The sequence below is a fragment of the Scomber japonicus genome, chromosome 5 (assembly GCF_027409825.1).
Source record: "Scomber japonicus isolate fScoJap1 chromosome 5, fScoJap1.pri, whole genome shotgun sequence".
Lineage (NCBI taxonomy): Eukaryota > Metazoa > Chordata > Actinopteri > Scombriformes > Scombridae > Scomber > Scomber japonicus.
Window position 1 is genome coordinate 17,840,937 of NC_070582.1, and position 6,721 is coordinate 17,847,657.

The window sequence follows — 6,721 nt, forward strand, 5'->3', positions numbered from 1 at the left end:
GATTGAATGGAGGCAAAAAAAACAATAGTCTATGGCAATAAATCCGACTCCTAAACTGCGTATTTGTTCTCCATCAGCATCTCCAACTGGAAGTTCAACTGGGATAACTGCGAAAATAAATGAATTATGTGTCAATTTTCTTCGTTCACTCTTCTATGTTGGATTTGTGTTTTTTATACATGCCATAGATGCTGTGCGTTAGTGGCACTAAACAATTCCCGGTACATTCATCTTTCAGTTGCTACATATATTTCAGTACACTAAATAAGCAGGCGTCAATTTATACAGCTTGTTATTCAGAAAAGTGATCACACATACAGACGCACCAACCTTAAATACCGATATGCCTAACACGAAAATAAGGCAGGTATCATAACAATATATTGCTTCACAGAAATAAGAAGGGAAAAATAACTACAATTACATTTTTGATGAACTTCTAACCTCCCTCTTCTTAATTTCCTCACGGTTATGCAGTCTCCTAATGAAAGGTGGCACAACTGTCCAAAAGGAAGAGACGGACAGCAGAAAGAAACCCAAATTAAACCAATTTTCGACTCAGATAAAAAGTGGCTTACCTGCAGTTAGGAGCAGTGCTGACATTGAGCGTTAATGGGGATGTCAGTGAGAGTATTCCTCCTGCAGTCACTGCAGCTGTTGCTTCAGTCCGCTTCATTCCTCCGGTCTGACGTGCACAATGTCAAGTGACAATATCAGCTGTGTAGGTCTGATGAACCATGGGGCTCTTCTGCTTTGACAGGTGAAGCACTTCAAAATCCCAAAATAGGAGTCCTTTGAACCACAGATCACCGCAGCTTATGAATTTGTTATAAAGCTTCAGGATAGTCTTTTTTTAATCAGATGATTTTATGCAGGGGAGGAGGGAGGAGGGCGCACAGTAGCCCGCTTCTTTGCTCTGCTCCCTCACTGGGGAAACTTCTCTTAACCAAAAATAAAATGTATTTGTTATTTGCTTGGCTTCAGAAAGGGCACAAACACTTCTGGCATTTTGTTTTGTTTTTCGTCAATCTGACTAACTCTGACGTCACTCTAATTATGTGCTGCCAGTTATAACTACACTTTAATGAGGAAAATTAATTTATTTGTTTGAATTTTTGAGTTTTCTCCTCACTTGTTGCCCTATACTAGGAAAGGAAAGGCAATTTTATTTCTATTTAAGTGATCCTTAAGTCAAGTGTTTTTCTCTTCTTGTTACCACACTTAAATATTTGACGTTCACTGTGCCGAATGATGTAGGTACAGAGTTTGAAACTAGAAAGCTGTTTTCACATGCATTAAATATTCTACTTACACAAGTGTGATGTGGAAACTTGAAGTCTCCAGTGCTCATACGCTGAGAATTGACTTTACAGTGAAGTAGGACACATATTGTGTCCAGCAGTTAAACTTTTGAAATGAAATAGATTATATTTGCATACTAATACATTCTGGGAGTTTTAATGCAGGAAAAGAAGGAGATGTAATTTTAAGGATTTGAATGTAGTAATTAAACTTGTTGGGAGTGGAAATTTTATATCAGACACACATTTTTCCAAGCAGATTTTTATATCTTAATATTTAAAATAAAACAACAAAATGTAAAACTCACAAAGAGAGCAAGGAAACCACAGATAATAAGGCATCCAACTAAAATGAGCTACAGAAAAACAGTAAAATATCAAAAGCGTGAAAAGATGGAGAAGTTTTCAGTTTGCTCTTGAAAATGATGGATCTCATGTCATCAGTTTGCTCAGGCGAACACGACCAAAGTAGGCAGTCAAAAGGAGGAAAGAAAGATAGAAAATATACAACAGTACTCAAAACAACTGAATACATGAGATGAAACCAATCGCTGAATCATCACCCACTATTGGATCAAGAAAACTGTCTGCATGGTACTTATTGTAAAGCTGAAATGGCTGAAATCTTCAACACAATAATAAAATATTTTCCAATATCAATGTGCTTCACTAGCTATATTAAAACACTTTCAAAGGCAACTTATATTTGTTGTATGCACTACTAAATCACAATATCAACTAATCACACCTATCTCACATAGGGACCCTGTGTCAGAATTGTTGTGTGCATATTACTAAATTAATTTGTGTTTATAAATGACCCCACAAGTCCTCCAAATGAAACGAATAGAATGTTCTTTTGTCATGTACTGCAGGACCACACATAGTTTTTTCTAATCTATTCCTATTCACAGTGATGGGCAGGATGATGTAATTTGTCTATGTTAAAAAATAATGACATGGGGTGCTGCTGAGCATGGATAGTGAGTAGACGTGTCCCAAACCAGCTCCTAAAACCGTCTTGATAAGTCCCACAACAATTTTCATACCAAAAGCATCACTAGCTAAAGTTATTTCATGCACAATTGGCAACATTCTGAGATCTGATCATGCACCAGTGTTGCTAGAACTTTCATGCTCAGCTGAGAGACAATACGGCGGATGGAGATTCAAAAATTACTTGCTTAAAGACCCAACATTTAAGACATACTTTAGAGAACAATTTCAACACTATATTATTGAAAATAATTCTCCTGAAGTAAAATCTCACCTGCTATGGGATACAGCCAAAGCATTCATACAAGGGGTCATTATCTCATACACAGCACATCAGAGGAAAACCCAAACACTGAAACGCCTAGAGCTTGAAAATCAATTATTGGCCTTACAAAAGACATATAATGCCAATCCATCAGATGAATTGTGTATACACCTTGATGCGACGAAAACCGCTCTTGACAATATTCTTACCTCAGAGGATGAAAAGTCGTTGCTTTTTTGTAAACAGAGAATGTATGAGTATGGAAATAAGCCAAGTAGATACCTTGCGAATCTAGTACGTCAAAAAAAACAATCACAGGCTATTCCAAATATTAAGGACAGACTTGCTAACAGACTTCACCATTATAAGGACATTAATGCAATTTTTCAGGTATTTTATGAAGATTTGTACAAATCTGAGACGAAGCAGAATATGTTGAGCATCATGTCAAATATTCAGTTGCCATGTTTATCTCTAGAGGAGAGGGAGAAGGTCAATTGCCCCATTGCCCTGGAGGAGTTACTTAGAGCAATAAGTGAACTTAGTAATAATAAGGCTCCTGGGCCTGACGGCCTTACAGCAGAATTTTTCAAAGAGTTCAAGGGCTGTCTGAAGGAGCCACTACTTGCTGTATTAGTCCAGTCCTTTGAGGATGGAACTTTCCCCAGCTCTGCAACTGAGGCTTGTATTTCTCTGATTCACAAAAAGGGTAGACCAGCCAATGAGTGCTCATCTTTTCAGCCAATTTCCTTACTAAATCTTAACAGGAAAATATTGGCTAAAATATTAGCAAAGCGCCTTGAGGCTGTGGGACCAGACAGGGTTCATCCAGGGATGTTACTCATGCAATAATGTCAGAAGGCTATTAAATATAATACAATATGGTACCAACTGCCATGCCTCTGCAGATATATCCGAGACTGGTTCCAGGAGGATCCAGAGTCTACTTGGCTTGATATCGAATCAGACTGTTTATCCCCTATACATTTGAAAAATATGTTGTACGCTTCCAGGAAGTAGGGGACTTTCTCTTACAAAATAGTCTGGGGGCTAACAAGAAAATGGGAGGGCCTGGATGACATTGTATCCCTACTAACGCCGTTATATCTGAATCCAGACTTCCCTCCTATCCTGGTCTTGAGCGGGATCATTTCGGCGTGTGGCGCGACAAGGGCATTAGGACTCTGGGAGACATGGTGGTAAATGGGTTGGTGTCAAGCTTTGATCAGTTGAAAAGTAGATATGAAATTCCAGTCACACAATTTTTTTGGTACTTTCAGTTGTGCAGCTATACTGTATCTACCCTTAAACAGTCTCGATATGGATGCAGAACTTCTCTTTTAGAAGACATATTTCTTGACAGTACTGACCCTACCAAAATAGTTACGCGAATCTGCACTCTGTAAAACAATGAAAGAAAACACTACTGAGATTAAATCAGACTGGGAAAAGGACCTTGTTGCTGAAATCAAAAGTAAGGAGTGCGGTAACATGTGGCTTAATTCATCTGGGTGTCTCACCACTAATAAGGTGAAAGAACTACAATTTAGGATTAATCACAGCCTACATATCACCCCACTGAAGCGGAACTGTCAAAGTTCTGCAATAAATGTAAGATCGAGGAAGGTTCATATGTCCACTGTCTATTAAACTGCATCCATATTCATACATTTTGAGATGATGTGCTTAAAGAAATCAATTACATAATAGGACAGACACTGAACATTTCTCCCCTTTCTTGTATTCTTGGTATAGACCATCCCCCACATATTGCTTCTGATCATCTAAAACTTCTTAAGGTCCTGCTCTTCTGTGCTAGATGTATTTTATTAAAGTGGGTGTCAGAGGAACCCCCTAGCGTTGCACAATGGATAATCAGTGTAATGGAGCTTATGCCCCTTGAAGCCTTAAACTTTTATTTGAGAGAGGAACCGTTTCAGTTTCAAAAGTCTGGGGCACTTTTACGACTTACTTGGGCCCTGATTGTCTGCGTACAATAACTGGGGGCTGCATGGGTTGGCTTGGGGAGAATAGATCTTTGGTGTGTAACTTTATGTGTGGTCTGGTTGGATTAACACAAACAAAAACACTTTATGTTTAAGGAAAGTTCATGGTTTACATTACAATGATCACTTTATTAATGGTAAAGCCATTATGTGAGTTAAATATACCACTTCTTTGAAGGTTAGGGGATAGTCTTAGTTACATATTAGGGTAACAGGAAATAAACAGTAGCCTCCTCTGGCAAAGTCCATTATTGGGTAATTAACACCTCCAGCACCTCCTCTAAATGAGGAAATCTGTCGATATACTGTATATATACATAATCTCTGTGCCACTGCTTGGGGTTAAAATTTCTACGTCCGCTAGGTGGTACCTGTCATTCAAATATTATTATATGTTATTTTTAAATCTTAAATTGCCAGTAACATCAAATTGTTGCCTCTGGGCCCCCTAATGGGCTAATCCAGACATGAGTTTAATATAATTTTATGTATTATACGAGACCAAATTTTTCATATGTGTAAAACAAACTATTACAATGCAATTGCTAATTTTGTAAATCATTCATTTGGAAAACAGTAACTTTTATAATGATAACCGTGATAGTTCATCCATAATATGATTCTGCTGGAAGTCAAATTAATAAATATTGAGGAAAGTTTTACTGTCCCCATTAATTTAATTATGTGTGCATGTGGGAACTCCAGAATAACCTCACAGCCTGTGGGACACACAGCTCACTTAAGGTTATTTCAGGTTATAGTCTCTTGGAGCTTTTGTTGTAAAAGCTTATATTTGGCCCACATATCTATTTTAATATACAGTGATTGGAGATGTTATTTTAGGTTGCACATCCTCTTACAAATTCTGATAAATAAAGGTCAAAGTCTGCTCTTCCTTTGACACATTTAGTAAGTAGGGCAGCATCAACAGCCACCACAGCCCTGTAATGAAATGTATCCATTTGTGTCATACTCTGTAGTGTAAACATTGCACTTTAGCAACCCAGATGTAGAATGACATCACTGTGAGTAAACCAAGGCATATTAACTGCCATAGGGTTTTTATTGGATAATACTGATTTAAAGCTTAGATATCATCCTTTTATCTAGTCTATTATATCTTTAATTTATGAACTGAAATGGGAACAGATTACAACTCTTGCAGATAATTGATCTCTTCAAACCTGAAGAATGTCGAGCCATCCATGATGACATGTACAGGATTATTCCTCTGGGAAAATTCAGTGACTTCACCAGCATTGATGCAGGTAATCATAGAAAGTTAATGGACCAATGTGTACGATTTAGTGGCATCTAGTGGTGAGGTTGCAGACTGCAATCAAACGAATATACCTCCCTCCCCCTTACAAGCTTGTAGGAGAATTTATGGTGGCCATAAACTCACAAAAAACTGGAAAGGCCCTCCCTAGTTAGTGTATAGGTTGTCTGTTCTTGGCTACTGTAGAAACATGGCGGTGCAACACAAGGCCTCCATGGAAAAGCATCTGTTCCCTATGTAGATATAAAAGGCTCATTCTAAGGTAACACAGCAGTTGTTATTTTCATGGGATACACTTCTTAAAACATATTTGTGAATATTATAATCCACATCTGCCAAGTCAGTTCTGCTGAATACTTCAAAATTGTTCACACTGGCACTTTAAAACAGCCAGAATGGACTTGTCTCCCTTGATTTAATGGTGAATCAACCCCTCTCTCAAAGCAACACATTTATCTTGGATAGCCTCTTCAGTTTACAGACACATACATTGGGACACACATTGGGAGAGAGATGAGTGGATAGGGGAAAATAATCCACAATTACTAGAGGGGTAGAAATTATCCACAATTTCATGCATTTTCCATTTTTCACTCTCAATGAGCCACTTCATCCTCTCACAAATCAGTGTGGTAAGCTGGAGTTCATCTGAAAAGGCGAATGATCCTACCCATAGACCATGGCATATATTATCAACTCTGTTTCAACGCTGCATCTAATGTTGTGAGTGAACACCATTGGTAGCATTTTGCTTCATAGCAGTTATCTCTGTTGATAAAGCACAGTGACTGTATAGATCAAACTGGATGCAAACTCTTTTTAAATTCAGTTTCCATACATGTGATCTACATAAATACAGAAATATACTACACAA